This window comes from Conger conger, chromosome 4 (genome assembly GCF_963514075.1).
Source record: "Conger conger chromosome 4, fConCon1.1, whole genome shotgun sequence".
NCBI lineage: Eukaryota > Metazoa > Chordata > Actinopteri > Anguilliformes > Congridae > Conger > Conger conger.
In genome coordinates, this window is record NC_083763.1 from 33414926 (window position 1) to 33432272 (window position 17347).

Genomic DNA, 17347 nt, shown 5'->3' on the forward strand with positions numbered 1-17347 from the left:
GGTAGGTATTGCGTAGGTCCAACTTGGTGAAAATGGTGGCATCATGTAGGGGATGAAAGGCGGAGTCCATCAAGGGCAGAGGGTATTTGTTCTTTACCGTAATGTTGTTTAGCTCTCTGTAGTCAATGCAGGGACGCAAGGAGCCATCCTTCTTTTGTACGAAGAAGAATCCGGTGCCCACAGGTGAGGAGGATGGGCGAATCAGTCCATTGGCTAGGCAGTCCCGGATGTATTTCTCCATGGACTCCCTTTCAGGTCTGGAGACATTGTATACACGGCTTGAGGGGAGTGTGGAACCGGGTAGCAGCTCGATGGCGCAGTCGTAGGGTCGATGAGGGGGAAGCGTCTGTGCCTGTGTCTTGGAGAAGACCGTGCCAAGGTCATGGTAAGGGGTGGGCACCTTCTCCAGGGAGGGCTTGGGGGTTTGTGGTGGGTTGGGTGCACCCTCTGCTGGTGCAGGAGCGGATCGAAGACAGGATTGGTGACACTCATGACTCCAGGCTTGAATCTGGCATGAACTCCAGTCAATGGTGGGGTTGTGTCTCTGGAGCCAGGGTAATCCCAAAATGAGCTGGTCGTTAGGGGACCGGATGACACGGAACTGAATCATCTCATGGTGGTTCCCAGAAAAGATCAGCTGAATGGGTTTGGTGATGTGGGTCATGCAGCAGAACGTCTTTCCGTCCAATGACCGAGCATTCTCGGGGTGGGGTAGTGGGAGGGTGGGAATGTTCAGTTCCATGACCATCACCTCGTCTATGAGGTTCGCATCCGCTCCGGAATCCACCAACACGTTAATCTGGATTGCTCTGTCGGGAAGCATCAACATGGCAGTAAGCGTGGGGCGATGGTCGTTCCTGGTAGACCCCTCATATCTGTTGAGCACTCTTACCTCAACAGATGAGGCAGATCTCTTGGACGGGAGGGTGCACCGAACTTGGGTGTGTCCCAGCATCCCACAATAGAAGCAGGAACCGGTTGCTCTCCGACGTGTCCGTTCCTCAGTTGAGATCTTCATACCGGCACGGGAAAGGTCCATGGGTTCCAGTCCATCTGCTTGCTTCTCCTCTGGTCGGGGACTTGACCCTCGCCTGGGGTACGGCTGGCAGGGTGGGGCCTGTCTCTCAGTCTGGCGTTGTCTGGCACGGTTGTCCAAACGGATGGTGGCACGGATGAGTGGGTCGAACTGAGTGATGGGTTCAAGACGCGCCAACTCGTCCTGGAGTGCCTCACTCAGGCTGGCCAGGAACAGGTTTGCCAGAGCCGCATCATTCCAGTTGGTGGCTGCCGCGAGGGTGCGGAAGCCAATGGAATGGTCCGCCGCAGTTTTCCTGCCTTGGCGAAGGGCGATCAGGCGCTGGGAAGGCTCTTGGTCGCTGGATGCGTGCTGGAACACCTTGCGGATCTCCTCGGCGAACTCCGGGTACCGGGGAGGGAATGAACCCCCAGACCACACAGCTGTCGCCCAGTCCAAGGCTCTCCCCTTAAGTAATCCCATCACGTAGCTGATCCGGCGGTCATCGCTGTTGTAGGTCTGAGGTTGCTGCCGGAACACAAAGTCACACTGGAGCAGGAACGCCTTGCATCTCTCCGGTTCTCCGCCGAACCTCTCCGGGGGGGGTTGTTGTGGCTCCCGGAATTGCCAGGTTCCCATGGGGTTGGAAGGTGGGGGTGCAGGCGGGTTGGCAGGTTCCTCCAGTGGGTGTGGCTGAACCGCGATGGCGAGTCTCCTCATCTCCGCACACAGCTCCCGAATCTCCAGACGAAGTTCGGAGATTCCTTGGGAGTGTTGCTGGACAATGGCGCCTTGTTCCTGGAGTGCGTAGAACATAGCGGTTGAGTCAGCAGGGTCCATCTTGGCAAAATTGTTCTGAGACGGGTGCGTGGGGGTTGGACCCAAAATGCACGACTCAGAAACAAAGGTTAGATAAAGTCCCGTCAGGGCTTTATTCGGGACGAATCCCAGGAGCGTAGTCAAAACAAGCAATGTCCATACACGTAGATCCAGCCAAACAAATATTAAACAAACAAACAGCACGGTGCTGAGGGAAGAGGCAAACTCGTACTCGGTCCGGTAGCAGGAGAGCAGTCAGCGGGGCAGATGTACAGGCGGACGGCAGGCAGAGTCGTAGTCGAGGGCGATGCGGAAGTCGAAACCATAAAACAATTAGCGAGGCAAAAGTACAAAGACGGTAGGCGAGGACGTGGTCAAAAACAAACAATGGTCAACGAAACAGAAATCAATAACGATGGTCGGTAAAACAGGCTTGGATCTTAACGTAATAAATGCTCAAGAGTTGCGTGGTAAACAGAGGCAGACAATTTCGCAGTGAACAGTAGCGCGACTGGGCTATAAATGCGGGTGTAGACAGGTGCAGACAATTAGTTAGAGCGTAGCAAGGAAATGGAAAACAGGTGCGATGGATGACAAGTTTAACAAGGAGATTAGTAATCGTTAGTATTAAACCTATCCTGCCCTAGCATTAGTAAATTAGTAAATGACATGCACGAGAAACGTAAGGTAACATGAACACATGATTAGTTTGTTAGTCTCTACCCAATCCTGATCTAGCGTTAGTAGTTTTAGTAAATAGACAAATGGAAACAATTAGGGAGTGAATGACAGAAAGAGAGAGAGAGAGAGAGAGAGAGAGAGAAAAGGCAAAACGCAAGGTTTGCGGAAAAACATGTAAAAGTGTATGCATAAACCGTGACCAGTTAACGAAACAATAAACATAAATCAGAACATGACACAAAGCGAAACTAAGACGATAATCACTCAACATAACCAGGTAATATAATCGTACGAAAACATAACTAGACATGACAAGAAAATAAATCGTAACGAGACATAACTAAACAACATGACGAACCTAGACTAACATGATACATGATAAGACAATACAAGACTAATACAAAATGAATAAACATAAAACATGGCGAGACAGACCTGAAACGTGACATCCCGTGCGCAAAGCATGGCGGGAGTTTCGGACCACTTAGGCCATAACAGCCCCCGGACGCTACAGTATTAACATTATGGCAAAGGTGAAGCTGCTCAGCTCGATGCAGGAGGAATGACCCAACAGCTGGCTTCTGCACAACACAGCTGCAGAGTGAGGAGAATTTTTGTGGAAAATCAACATGAAGCTACTGTCGAGGACCCGGCCCTAGGCCGCCTGATGAGAGATTGACGGGGGATGGGTTAGGCAGGAATGCATTGTTAACCCCTCGCACACACCATTGAGGTGGTAGCAAGAACGCCCGTAAGAGGAAAAATATGCGGTTCAGAGATAATGAGCAGCCCTATTTGTCAGCGGAGGAGGCTGAAGTCGGGGGACTTAGATTTAGAGTACTAAGGAGCAAGGTTAAAGTTCTGACTGAGGCCATGCATAGAATGAGTTCCAGCATGACCTTGGAGGAGATTCAACATGCTGAGCGAGCAGTCGGGGAATACCCCAACCCTACAGGGGAGGAGCACAATGCCTGGTTAAAGCAAAAAGATGAGGAAAACAATATAGATGATGGGGAAATTATAATCTGATAATTTATTGGATAGATTCAAAGGACTGACTGTAGAGGAGTTGGGGGATGATTTACACTCGGCTATTAATTGGATGTCCTTTGTAGATCCCTTAAGGCACCGCGGAGAGGGGCATCTGAAGAAGAGAAGAAGACTCTGAATTGAGATGGTGGAGGGCACTAACTTCTGGCTTGTATGATGTCAAAGTTTGGAGAGAGTCCAAGGAGAGATTATGACAGGGAGAAAAATGACAGTGATGAATAGGCTCATTAAAAAAGTTGCATAAGAGATAAATGTCTTTCCACTCAGTATACTGGGGACATTTCTTATCAAAAAAGGGGACACTTTTATACAAGTTAAGGATATATAAGGAGTGAGCTTTAAGACGTTAAAAAGCAGAGAAAAAAGAAGAAGAAAGAAGAGAGAAGAAAAAGCATCTTAGAATTTTGCTTCACAAGATATCTAAGGGCTGTTGAGGAGAGAGCAACGCAGGACAGCTGTAGTCAAGCTGGAGTGGCGCGCTCCCTCTGCACGCCACTCCAGGATATGGATATGGAGAGAGGAGTGACATACGCGGTGCGGACTCAGCCCAAGAGTTGTGGCAGCGGGACTGATGTCGAAGAGGTGTTCATGCGCATCCCTCATCATACAGAAAAGCTGGTGAAAGAGTTAAAGGGGTTTACGACATGCTTGGAGCCGTGAACTGCACCTGGAGGCCAACAGACGGGACGCGGGGTTCCTCCACGCTACAGAACACCTTCCTGCTGGACCCACACAAGAACCTGAAGCCTCCCCCCCTAACCTCAGTGTCAGTGAGGAGAGGCATATGCTGCGGCTGCACTGCAAACCCTCCGACGTGTTCGAAGACATACCAGTACACATCCCATACAACAGGCAGGAGAAGTACGAAGTGCAGGTGAAGGCTGTCACCAAGGACATCTGCGGCATTGGAGCCAGTGACTGGAGCAAAGTCACGTCTTTCGAAAGTCTGGGTCCTGATCCTGCCCCAGATTCCCAAACCAATGCAGCAGTTCAAAGAGCTCATCAACAGCAAGGAGGAGGGATCAAATCCCGTGGAAAACGAGATGGCTATATTTAGGGCATGGGTGGTAATTATAAACTATATTACTTGTAGAAGTAGGAAAAGTAATACATAGAAGTAATACATTATAAGTTTCCTTTTATTTTTATGTCTTTTATTTTTCATTAAGATACTATATAAGGTAGAAAAATTTAGAGTTTAGATAAACATAATATTCTAGGAATAGTTTCTTTTGAACGTCCAGAAGGGGGAGCTATAGGATAAGGCTAAGGCCAAAGAGGATGGGTATTTGAGGGGTGTACCTTGAATTTTAACATCTTGGTGGAAAGGTAAATTAGAAAGAGCTAAAGGCGTATATGTAACTTGCATGTGATTGAAAGATGATGTATAACCTGTCAGCTGTATAACTCTATTCTTTTGATTGATTATAATAAAGTATATCTTAGTATAATCATATGTGATAAAGGTTCTTTTAGAGGAATACAGTGAATACAGGAAATCATATACCAGATTTGCATCACACCCTTCACTTTGAGACTGGGCTGGAAGTTCAGTAGAACTTACCAGGGCTCCAGGACGTTCGGCGTACTTAAAGAAAAAGAGAGTTCGTCCCCGAGACACCTCCCGGTGAGGTACTGCTCGTGGGAACGTGAGGTCTGAGCTCGGCAAGGGGTCCGTGGCTCACGACACTACCCAGCGAATAAACTCAAACAACCCAGAAGTATAACCCAGCATGTCAAACCAGCAATGTGTTTGCAGAAACAATCCAGCATTTTTTAGAGTGAGTTTATAAGCATTGTTTTCTTAACCCTTGAATGTGCAACATAGGTCCAGATGGACCCGTATTCATTTCATATGGAATTTGATGCATAGCTGAGGGTCTCTGTGTTACCTGTTTTTAATAAATTAATCTACTTATGTTGTATTAAAGGTATTCATTAACCCCTTAAGTATTACCCCTTTTCTTGACACTGATAGTTTCTTGCTTGCAAATGATAGTGGGATAGTTGGCTTGGTTTTCCAAGAGTTTAAATATTGCAAAAAAAAAAAAGAGGAAACATTTTTTCTCACTGAAAAGATTTTCTGTTTTTGACTGGATACAGATTATTGTAGCTGTGGCTGGTGTGCTTAGAAACACAATGGAGCCAAGTCACAACACCGGACAAATCTGGACAATATCACCACAAATGAGCATTCTGCATTGTTTTTTCTTATCTATTTCTATGCAGTTTTCCAAAAAGGACATTTGGAGATTTCAAAAAGACACATAGACACTAAATGATATTATGAGTCTTATGAAATGTTAGTGCACTTCCCCCCTACCTATCACCCCCCCCCCCCCCTTCCCCCAACCTGTCTGTTTCAACTTCCCTCTAATTGCAGCAACAGGTAAAGAAGATCTTTAAAAAAGTACAATAATCAATGCCATCTTGTATACTAATATATTCATTGCAGTCCATTGATTGAAGTTTTTGTCAAATACCCAACAGCCATCAACAACTCAAACACATTACACAATTTCACATACTATTTATTATTCAAAACCAGACTGGCTCATTATGTATAATAGTACTGAATAATAGTAAAATATTTTGAGATTGTATTTAGATGGTCACTGAAATAAAAATGGAGTCATGTCTCTGAAAATCACTCAATTGATTAATTAACGTTGTTTTCATAGTCTTCCTCAGAAATATTCACTCCAAAGGAAGTCCTCTATTTAGACGAAGGTGTCACAAAATAGCTGTGCTGTTTTATGCAAGCCTAACAAACTATACACAGTTGGAAACATGTCATTAGCGAAATGCTTTTTAGTTGTTACTTCAACATGAAGTTGTCGGTTGTTGGTTCTTTGATGAGCTGAAGTTACACACAGATGGGGGTAACGCATTTTCTCTGCGACTACGTTACCGATACTGGTCGGAGACGCTCATACATTGGCTCATTGTATTCTACGGATGGTGCAGTGGGTAGCACTGCCGCCTCACAGCAGGGAGGTCCTGGGTTTGAATCCCGGTCGGCCGGGGCCTCTCTGTGTGGAGTTTGCATGTTCTCCCCGTGCTTGTGTGGGTTTCCTCCGGGTACTCCGGTTTCCTCCCACAGTCCAAAGATATGCAGGTTAGGCTGATTGGAGAGTCTAAATTGCCCATGGGTATGAGTGAATGGTGTGTGTGCCCTGTGATGGACTGGCAACCTGTCCAGGGTGTATTTCTGCCTTTCGTCCAATGTATTCTGGGATAGGCTCCAGCCCCCCTGTGACAATAGCGAAACAGATAACAATGATAATTCCTCCAAATAAAAGTAAACAATGAACATTCTATACATGTTTCTCAGCATTACCACATTTTCAGAATGAGAATCCACCCCTGACGCCGTCCCCAGCGACATCCCAGTCCCTGTCCCCAGCACTGTCCCATGACCCGTACCTGACTCCAGGTCAGGTACGGTCTGGTTCTCATTACGCTCCCCACACCTGTTACAGTAGTGAGCAAAAATGTTGGCAGCCCGGTCAAAAATTATTTTACAATGAATATCTAAGAATCAGATCCAAAATCAAATCAAAGGGGCTAGGCAAACAAACGGACTGGATGCACATAGACCCACATGTAAGACATACAGCACCGGATTAGGGAGTGGACATTTGCATAGAGTTGGAGATATAGTGATAGTAAGAGACAAGTGCAAACACTTCGCTGAAACTAAGCATCAGGGATAATCAGGGATAGCATAGGAAGTTGGAGCTATAGAACAGCATGGAAAATAGGAGATAATATTAGTTATGAGAACTACCCAATTTAAGTGACTGCTAGTTTGTTAGTTAGACAGTAAGTGTATTAATATGATTAGTACTGTACAATATCTAAATTAGTAGTTGTTAGTAAGAATAGTGCTTTACAACATTAACTAGCGTGAGAAGCCGGAAGTAAGGAATGTGAGGCTGGAAGAAATGTTGAAAACCCGGAAACTACCAAAACCACCTGAATAGTGCAGCACACAGACATGGGAGTGACTCTGGCTCAGAAACATTCAGACACAGACATCACAGGGGGTCACGAATGCAATAACTGTAATGGAAACAATAACCAGAAATGAATGATAATAATGAAAAACAAAATAAACACAAAAAACAAAAAGATGCTCCACGTCTTGAGACTTTATGCCAACAAATGTTGATGTTTTACAACAAGAAAATTATTTTGTGATGACTAAGCATGACTCCACACTAGAGGCCATTTTCAGTCATATGAATTTGTGAGCATCTAAATACATTCTCAAAATGTTGTATTATTATTCTGTAAATTTATAAATAAGGAGCAGGCCTGCTTTTGAATAATAAATGGAATGTGAAATTGTGGGATGTGTTTGAGTTGTTAGGGGTTGGGTATTTGACAAAGACTTCAATCAATGGACCTCAATCAATATATTATTATACTAGATCTTCTTATTGCAATTATTATACAATCTTCTGAGGCCGGTTTTTCAAAAGTAATCTGATCGGATTACGGCTATCGGATTGGATCAAATCTTGAAAATGGGGTTTTCAAAAGAAAAAAAGGATTCAGAAATTGGATTGGATCACGTAATCCAATCTTGTTGTTGATCCGGATCAAACCTTGAGTTTGGGTTTTTCAAAACTTTTTGGTAGGATTGGGATCATTTTGATCCCAAAAATCAGGATTAAACTGATCCCAGCAGGAGGGTGGATTCATGGTGGATATCAGTAATAAAACTAGGTAACTAAAATTGGTTAGTTAAATAATACAACATTTATATCATGCATTTTACAGTATTTATATTTATTCATCAATTTCACTTGAATTGTTCAACAGGAAGTACATAAAGTAGGTAGGCTATGTAGGCTAGCAACCTTTCAGTACAGCAAATTATAAATTATAAATATTGTGGCCCCATAAAATAATCCCCCAAACAGCTGTCAATATTGAACTCAAATAATAAATTCTGTCTTTGTTCATTAAACATTAATCACACTGACACAATCATCAGTCATGGACTTATCAAAAATAGTGTCTAACAATTGCATCTCTTATTGGTCGTCCAGTCGGGCCCTCATTCTGACAGAATGCCGGAGGTTGGTCAGTGTCTCCAATGGGCTCAGGTGCATCAGGGATGTCATCACAGAGAGGGACTTTGCGCCTGGTCGTGATGTTCTGTAGGACAATGCAAGCAAGTATTATGTTGCATGCTTTCTGTGGTTCCACTCTCAAGTAGTTAAGGCATGCAAAGCGCTTCTTCAGAACTCCATTTAAGCGCTCAATGGTGCATCTTGTTTTGCAATGAGCAGTGTTGAAGCGTGCCTGCTCAGGCGTGTTTGCAGCCAGAAAAGGGGTCATCAGCCATGGTAGAAGAGGGTAGGCACTGTCTCCTAATATGATACCATTTGGTCGGTTGGTTTGGAGCTCTCTATATAGAGTGCTCTCCCTCAGGATGCGCGCATCATGGACAGACCCAGGCCACTTCACCAAGCAGTTTGTGATGAGGAGCTCAGCGTTGCCCACAAGTTGAACGTTGATGCTGTCTCCCCTTTTGGTTTACAAACTCCCACTCATTCTCATGAGGTGCTTGTATGTGCACATGGGTGCAGTCGATTGCTCCAATAGTATTGGGCATATTCCCCAAAAGAAAAAAATTCTGCTTGGCCTGGATGATCTGGTCATCCTTCGGAAATGAAACAAATTCATTAATCAGGCTGGCCAATGCAGTTGACACACTTTTCAGAACATCACAAACAGTTGATTTTTCCACACCCATGTAATCATCCACAACTTGGTAGAAAGTCCCACACGCATAGAAGCGAAGAGCAATGAGGACCTGTTCCTCCACAGACAGACCATGACTCCTTTGGGTTCTGCGTTGGAGGTTGGGCCTGAGAAGGTCCACAATATACTGAATATCAGCTCTTCCGAAGCGAAACCGAGCATACAGCTCCTCATTGGTATATTTCTGCAGTGGATCTATACGCTCAACATACACCCTTTGACGGTATCTTCTCCTGTGGTGGCGATGGACAACACCTGCCATGTCACTGCCTCTCTGTGACCTTCTCTCTGAGTCCTCTGAGAAAGGCTGAATATACATATGGCTGTGTAAATTGGTCTTCCCAAACACACCTGTTAGCTTAATTGCTTTGGCTTGTGTTCAATTAATGGAATCATACCCAAGGCCTATAAAATGATGCTTGCTACATCAAAGCGGAGGAACCATGGATTCAAAAAGCCTGAATTTCTCTGCTGCTAAAAATAAGATGGATTACGTGATCCTGGATAGCAGAAAAAAATCTGGATTCAATTTTTGAAAAAACGGCGTCTGGACCTACTGCTGTGAGATAGGGACTAAGAAGAGGGAGAGGTAGGTGAAGAGCAACAGGCAGGGGGGAAGTGAGAACACATTTTCCAGGATAAAAAGTGGTTTATCATTTAGTATGCTATCTATAGTATTTTACACCTCATACACAGCCTGTGAATGTAATTTAGTTGACAAGTGTCCTTTTGGAGTCTCCAAATGTCCTTTTTGGACATAGCTTAGAAAAAACTATGCAGAATGCTCATTGTTTGGTGATATTTGTAAGGGATTTGTCCAGCTTTTCTGCTGTGGTTCTGTTATGTCTCTCAGACATAGCCCTAAGTATCCACTCAAATACAAAACAAATATTATCAGTGGGAAAAAAGCTTCTACTTCCACTGTGTTTGGGCATCTGAAACTTTGTTTTTAGAGTAATTCCGGTTTTGGGAACCCCAAAGGTTTTCTGTGATCTCAGAAATTGCCTCACGCGCTAGTTCAAAAGTAAAAAAAAATTGTCATGATGGTGTGAACATAGCTGCATTGAGCCAATGACACAAAACCATTTTTGTGATGTTAAAACTACCGCCTAAATGGCTTGACTAACAAACATCTTGAAATGATGTGGAACTGATCGTGATATTCTATCAGGTGTTACTGATAGTGATATTCCAGTGAATACATCTCTAATGTCAGGGTGCTGGCTGTGTAGTATAATGGTCAAAGATTGTATGGGATTATAACTCAAGTGTTATAAATTGGCCATTGCCTCTGTACCATTGAACCAGGTACCTCTTTTTTTCATTCCTTCAGGAAACATCTGGCCATATAAATTAATAGTAGGCAAATATTTTAAACTATGTAAGTTGATGTGGAGTAAGGTACTCCACAGAGGGAGGGAAATCTGCGAGAGTCTCGGCACCCACAAGCTAATCCAGGCTGAAGATCATTTGAAAATATTATTTGCTCTATACCTCCAGTTCCCCATCCTCGCAGAGGGAAACATTTTAGGGTTGTATTCCAGAGGGGTCACCCACTCCAGGAAGGGATAAATGAATCAATTGTTTCCATTCCAAATCAATTTGTTTCTTTTTACTCTGGCAGTAAGATATTATGGAAAGAGGAGGAGGCCAGTACTTGTTCCACAGTGCTGCAGGACTTGGGAGGGACCCAGTGAAAATTAAAATCCAGAAATGAAAAACACAGACACAAGTTACATCTATTCACACTTCTTTGCTTTGTTCTTAACTCTTAATAACACATTTGAGAAAGTATTTACTTAATTCATTTTGGAATTACTTGGATGAAAGTGTTACTTTAACCTTTTAAGTTTTGCCCCCTTTCCTGACAAAAGCTTGAAAATGACATACCAAAAATAAAATGGTTAATATTCTTGAACCCTTTTGACTACAGGCATAATCTGAGAGGGGTGCGTGGGGGTTGGACCCAAAATGCACGACTCAGAAACAATAGTTAAATAAAGTCCCGTTAGGTCTTTATTCGGGACGAGTCCCAGGAGCGTAGTCAACACAAGCAAAGTCCATACACGAAGATCCAGCCAAACAAATATAAAACAAACAAAAAGCACGGTGCCGAGGGAAGAGGCAATATCGTAGTCGGTAGACGTGCAGGGAGGTCCGGTAGCAGGAGAGCAGTCAGCGGGGCAGATGAACAGGCGGACGGCAGGCAGAGGCGTAGTCGTGGGCGAAGCGGGAGTCGAAACCATGAAACAATCAGCGGGGCAAAAGTACAAAAACGGTAGGCGAGGACGTAGTCAAAAAACAAACAGTGGTCAACAAAACAGAAATCAATGGACGATGGTCGATAACAGGCTTGGATCGTAACGTGTAAACAAACAGCAGTAATGCTCAAGAGTTCCGTAGTTAGACTAGAGGCAGACAATTTCGCAGTGAACAGTAGCACGACTGGGCTATAAATGCGGGTGTAGACAGGTGCAGACAATTAGTTAGAGCGTAGCAAGGAAATGGAAAACAGGTGCGATGGATGACAAGTTTAACAAGGAGATTAGTAATCGTTAGTAATAAACCTATCCTGCTCTAGCATTAGTAAATTAGTAAATGACATGCACGAGAAACGTAAGGTAACATGAACACATGATTAGTTTGTTAGTCTCTACCCAATCCTGATCTAGCGTTAGTAGTTTTAGTAAATAGACAAATGGAAACACTTAGGGAGTGAATGACAGAAAGAGAGAGAGAGAGAGAAAAGGCGGAACGCAAGGTTTGCGGAAAAACATGTAAAAGTGTATGCATAACAACGACCAGTTAACGTAACAATAAACATGCATCAAAACATAACACAAAGCGAAACTAAGACGATAATCACTCAACATAACCAGGTAATATAATCGTACGAAAACATAACTAGACATGACAAGAAAATAAATCGTAACGAGACATAACTAAACATGACAAGAAAATGAATCATAACGAAACATAACTAAACAACATGACGAACCTAGACAACATAATACATGATAAGACACTACGTGACTAAGACAACATAAATAAACATAAATAAACATAAAACATGGCGAGACAGACCTGAAACGTGACATAATCCTAGTCTCTTTTGAAAGGTAACCCCTTGTGGTTTGATTTCCATGAGTAATTCTAGACAGAATTACTCTAAATATTTTGAATGTAAAATATATTATGAAGGCAAGGTTACAGAAGCCCAAACACAGTGAAAGAGGAAGCTTTATTCTCACTGAAAATATTTTCTGTTTCTGAATATACAGATTATTGTGGCTGTAGGGATTTTTCCAAAAAGGACATTTGGAGACTCCAAAAGGACACATGGAAACTAAATGATATTATGGGTTTTATGAGGTGTAAAATGCTGCATTCTGTTTACAAAACTATAGAACACTTTTTAACCTGAAAAAATGCCTGTCACCATCACCTTTCTGTCTCATCCTTCCTCTCCTTGCATTCTCCTCAGACAGAAAAATTTTGAGAAGATCATCAAAAATCTGTACAATAATCACAATAATCTTGTATGCTAATATAATAGCAGAGAATGTGCTTGTTTTGCCACCCACAAAATAAGGAACTGTTGTTGCTAAAGCAATGGCACATTAAAATATGTTACAGAGATGGAAGCATGAGTTTTAAAACTTACAAATGGTATATCCTCTTACCATAGTGATTGAAAATTGCACTGTGAAAAAAGGAGTGCAAAAAGGCTGGGCCAGTGAGATGCAAGGGGTTAAGAACAACAACAACAACAACAAAACTAAACTAAAAAAATGTTGTTTTGTTAGAGTGCACTGAAGTTAGAATCTGATTAAAACTTCGGCATTTGCTATTGGACTTAATGCTAAATGCAAGACAAATAAAACAGAAGGAGTAGATACTAAACAAGACCAGAAAGCTAGCTTTTCTCAATCAATCAATCAATCAATCAATCATGATGGTTAGAGTAGAATTGTCTATTAGCAAGTACTTTCATCACTCACTGTGTTTGAATGAATTAAAATAATTATCGGGACCTTAATAAAAATTTAACATTTTGTCATCCAACTGTACAGCTTACAGTGTCTTTATGTAACATTCCAGTTAATTTATTGTGCTGAACATCTGCTGCAGAAATCCACAATAGGCACCTTATAACTATAATTTGGAGTTTGAAAATTGGACCACATTGTCACCCCAACAAAGATAACAGTGATGTAACTGTAAGACAATAATCTTTTGTGGTGATCCACCCCCCAGTCCCCTCTCCCACATCTCCCACAAGACAGAATTTCTATGCTGGAACTGGTCAACATGTCATTGTTAAATAAAGGAAAGAAGCCAAGTGAGACATTGCATGACAGATTCCCATTCACTTTCTCCTTTGATTGTAATTCATTTTTGGATTTTAGTGCCACTCGTTCAGGGTTATTTAATCCTTTCTCCTTTGCCCCCCTAGAGGGACATTTCCACCTATTTTGTACAAACAACTATTCACTGCACACACATGACTGAATACTTAAATTAAAGAAGAGGCTTGTACCGTTCAGAAATTTGAGACAGAACACATTTATGTCAGAGCAGTGTATACAAAAGTTACACTAAAATTACAAAATAATTACAAAATGCCTTATGTTTTTGTAGTTATCACTGAATATTTCAAGTTAAGGACCAACCCAGAACTACTTTATATAACTTGATGTCAACTTGTTGACAAAATATGGTAAAAATGTCTACAGGCATTCAAATTCCACATAAGTTTTCCCAAAAAGGATTACTCACGCTTTCTAACCAATCTTTATCACTTTTCAAATCGAAATTTAGGTTTGGTTGACCACAGCCCCCTTTGCCCCGTTGGCCTGTACAATTACAGGTTTATCTATGGAGCAAGAGAGAGATGTTGAAGGTCCTGATTCATCATGCTCACCAGGCGTGGAGGAGGGCTTGCCCCAGTCTTCTTTGTCACATTACTGAAATGAAGAGACAAACTGACCACCGTCAACACCATGCACCTTGTTACACTGTGGGACAGAGGGTTTGGTTATCCTCATGGAACATTCCCTTATGAACCATCTGCCGCAAGCTGCCCCCATGGTTCATCGGTCCTTACTCCTCACCAAGGTCATCAGTCCCTCTGCAGTCCGCCTGCACCTCCTACCTCCCCTGAGTCGCATGCATCCAGTGCTCCATGTGTTGTGCATCAAGCCTTACATGGCGTACTGCCTCAGCCCTCTGGCCTGACCCCCACCTACCCCCCGGCTCATCCACAGTGACCGAGTTTACACCGTCTGTCATGTTCTTAAGGTTAGACCCTGAGGTCGGGCTTGGGTGTTTTTTGCTGGAATGGGAGAGATATGGTCGCGAAGAATACTCTTAGACTCCTATACGTGATATCCTGGACCCCTCCCTCATTCATAACTTTTTCTGTGAGCACCCCATCCAGGCTTCTAAGGCACCGGGTGTTGCCTGTAAGGTCGGGGGGAGGGGGGTTCTGTCACACTCCGTGCTCCCGTGTCCTAGCGTTTTCTGTTTCCTGAATTTCTTGTCCTTACTTGCTTTCCGTAATTATTCACTCACGTGTTTTCCTGCACTCACACCTGTTTGTCATTCCAGTTAATTTGTCAGTGTATTTATACCCGCCCATTTGCCTTGATTCAGATTGTTATGTGTCCCGACCATACTCTCTGGCATTTTCCTGCCTGTATGTTCTGTGTGTCAACTCCAACCCGACTTCTGCTTTTGGATGAGACTTTTGTTTTGTTTCTGGACTTACCCCTTTGGATTTTGATTCTTGGATTGTATTTTGTACCATTACTTGTTTGGACTGCCTTCCCTTGTTTGGACTTTTGCCTGTTTATGCTACTATGAACTTTGTTACCCTTATTGTTCTTGTTTGCGGTATTCGACCACTGCCTGTTTGTTCTACGAGGCGTGTAATCAGGACATCGGTTTTCCCAAGTTCTGGGTTGTGATTGGTTCTTCGGTCTCTGTACCTGATAGTATGATTTAAATATGAACGCAACAATAATTTCAGATGTTGACGACCACAAGGGAGCAAAGTGGATAGGATTAATTTCAGGTAACCTGTCACCAAAAATAGGCAGGTCTTTCATGAGTGACTCACTGATGTTTTGGTGCATACTGAGTCTTTTCATTGGATTACATGAATGCCCATAATAATTCCACCATTCTGGTATTCAGGAGCCTCTGTCCCTCATTGTTAGATGTAAGCTAACAGGTACAAGTCAGCACTGTGACTCTTGGCTTCTAGCACGTCTCAAAGGAAATTTAAAAACAACAGCCCCCCGCTCCTTTTCTCTCTTGGACAGAAATGCTTTAACAACCATGTTAAGTGCAGTCTGGCATACAGGCTTTTTGTCAGCTAGACAGAACAGCTCAGCTCAGTGTTGGACAGCTCAGCCATGATGGGCTGTATACAGCACTCTTTCTCAGCTCAATAACACTTAATTGCTCAGTGCTTCCCAAGGCTGGGTCCAGTTCAGCATGAATGTGCTCCCTTAGGCCTGTAGGCCTAACACAGCTTGGTATTCTCTGCATGCCAGTTTCTATCTATGAGTTTACCAGACATCTTAATGATTGCTACCATTGTTTGTGGACCATCAAGTGCCAACCTTCCTCTCTGGAAGAAATCAGCTCAATGGAAAACATCTAAGGTCTGTTTCAACAGGGTGACTAGTGTTTATTTTACATAGCACACAGTAAGGTCCAGTTTGTTTGGACTACAAATGGAATACAAATAAAAGGCAACCGATAATCTCAACAGTTTTTACAGGTTCTATCACCATTTATTACTTCACCAAATACAGTGAAATGGTATTATGATATACAATGAATCATTCTTAGAATGTAATGACATTTTTGTTGCTTTTCATAATTATTGAAAATGTGGCTCATGCAGAATAGTAAAAAATAACTAAAATAATAATAAATACACACAACTATAATCATTTTTAAAAGAATCAGTCAAATAACTGTTATTTCAGGATGTCCGTGAATAGCAGTAAAACGATAAAAACCGCCATTTCTAACTCCATAAAGGAAATCACAGTATATTTCCTAATAATAATTTAACATTGATTTATACAAAACCAAGACACATTCAAGAAGTCTTCTTTTCACATTTTCCCAATTTTGACATTAAATGAGACGGACAAAACCGATCTTAGATTCGTCATTAGGCTCAATTTTTAACTTACATCTTCTCATAGATGACTCATTACATTAAACTAGCATATCATTTTGAATGACACATATTTAGATATAAAAATACAAATATGAATCTTGTTAAAAAGAAGCGTGCCCACTGTGATTAAGAATGGTGGAAACATCCACGCTGGCACCAAAGTTCATGCTGATATGAAGAAGACCGTTACATTGTGTACGTAAATAATTATAAAATCAAAACTACTGATAATAAAATGTTCTCTTACATGTCTCGTAATTGTAATTGTTATTTTTATTATTATAATTGTTATTATTATTATTATTATTATTGTTATTATTATTATTATAGTTGTTGTTGTTGTTGTTATATTTGTTTGTATAGCCTAACTATCCCAGTTGGCGTCGACAGACATTTTGAATTCCGATTTTCGATGAAAAACGCCCGTCTTTAGGATAGTTTTATTACAAAATAGGGGGAATGTAATAGGCTACTTTTCTTCAACCGACAACCCCAAAGTGAAGAATAGCCTATATGTGGCCTGTACATGTCTTTATATGTGTGTAGGCATTTAAAGCATAGTTTTCCTGTCAGTTTTCCATTGTTACACACTGGCAGACTTTTTTATGGACTGGACTTCAACAGCTAGCAACTAGCAGCAATCGGAATAAAGTCTGCGTTTGTACAGTGCTGAAATAGACAGCTCCTTTTCAAATTGTGTATGTTACGGATATACCAGGGAAAGATGATGAGCATATGAGTTTTGAGAAGCTGCTGTACAGATGTAGCATACAACAGCTAGAGCAGTTCTCCGAATTAGATTC

At 42.3% G+C, this 17347-nt stretch overlaps 1 pseudogene; it reads right to left on the minus strand.

The window, feature by feature from the left end:
- Nucleotides 1-8581: 8581 nt before the first annotated feature.
- On the minus strand, nt 8582-9605 carry LOC133126601 (putative nuclease HARBI1; annotated as a pseudogene).
- Nucleotides 9606-17347: the final 7742 nt, after the last annotated feature.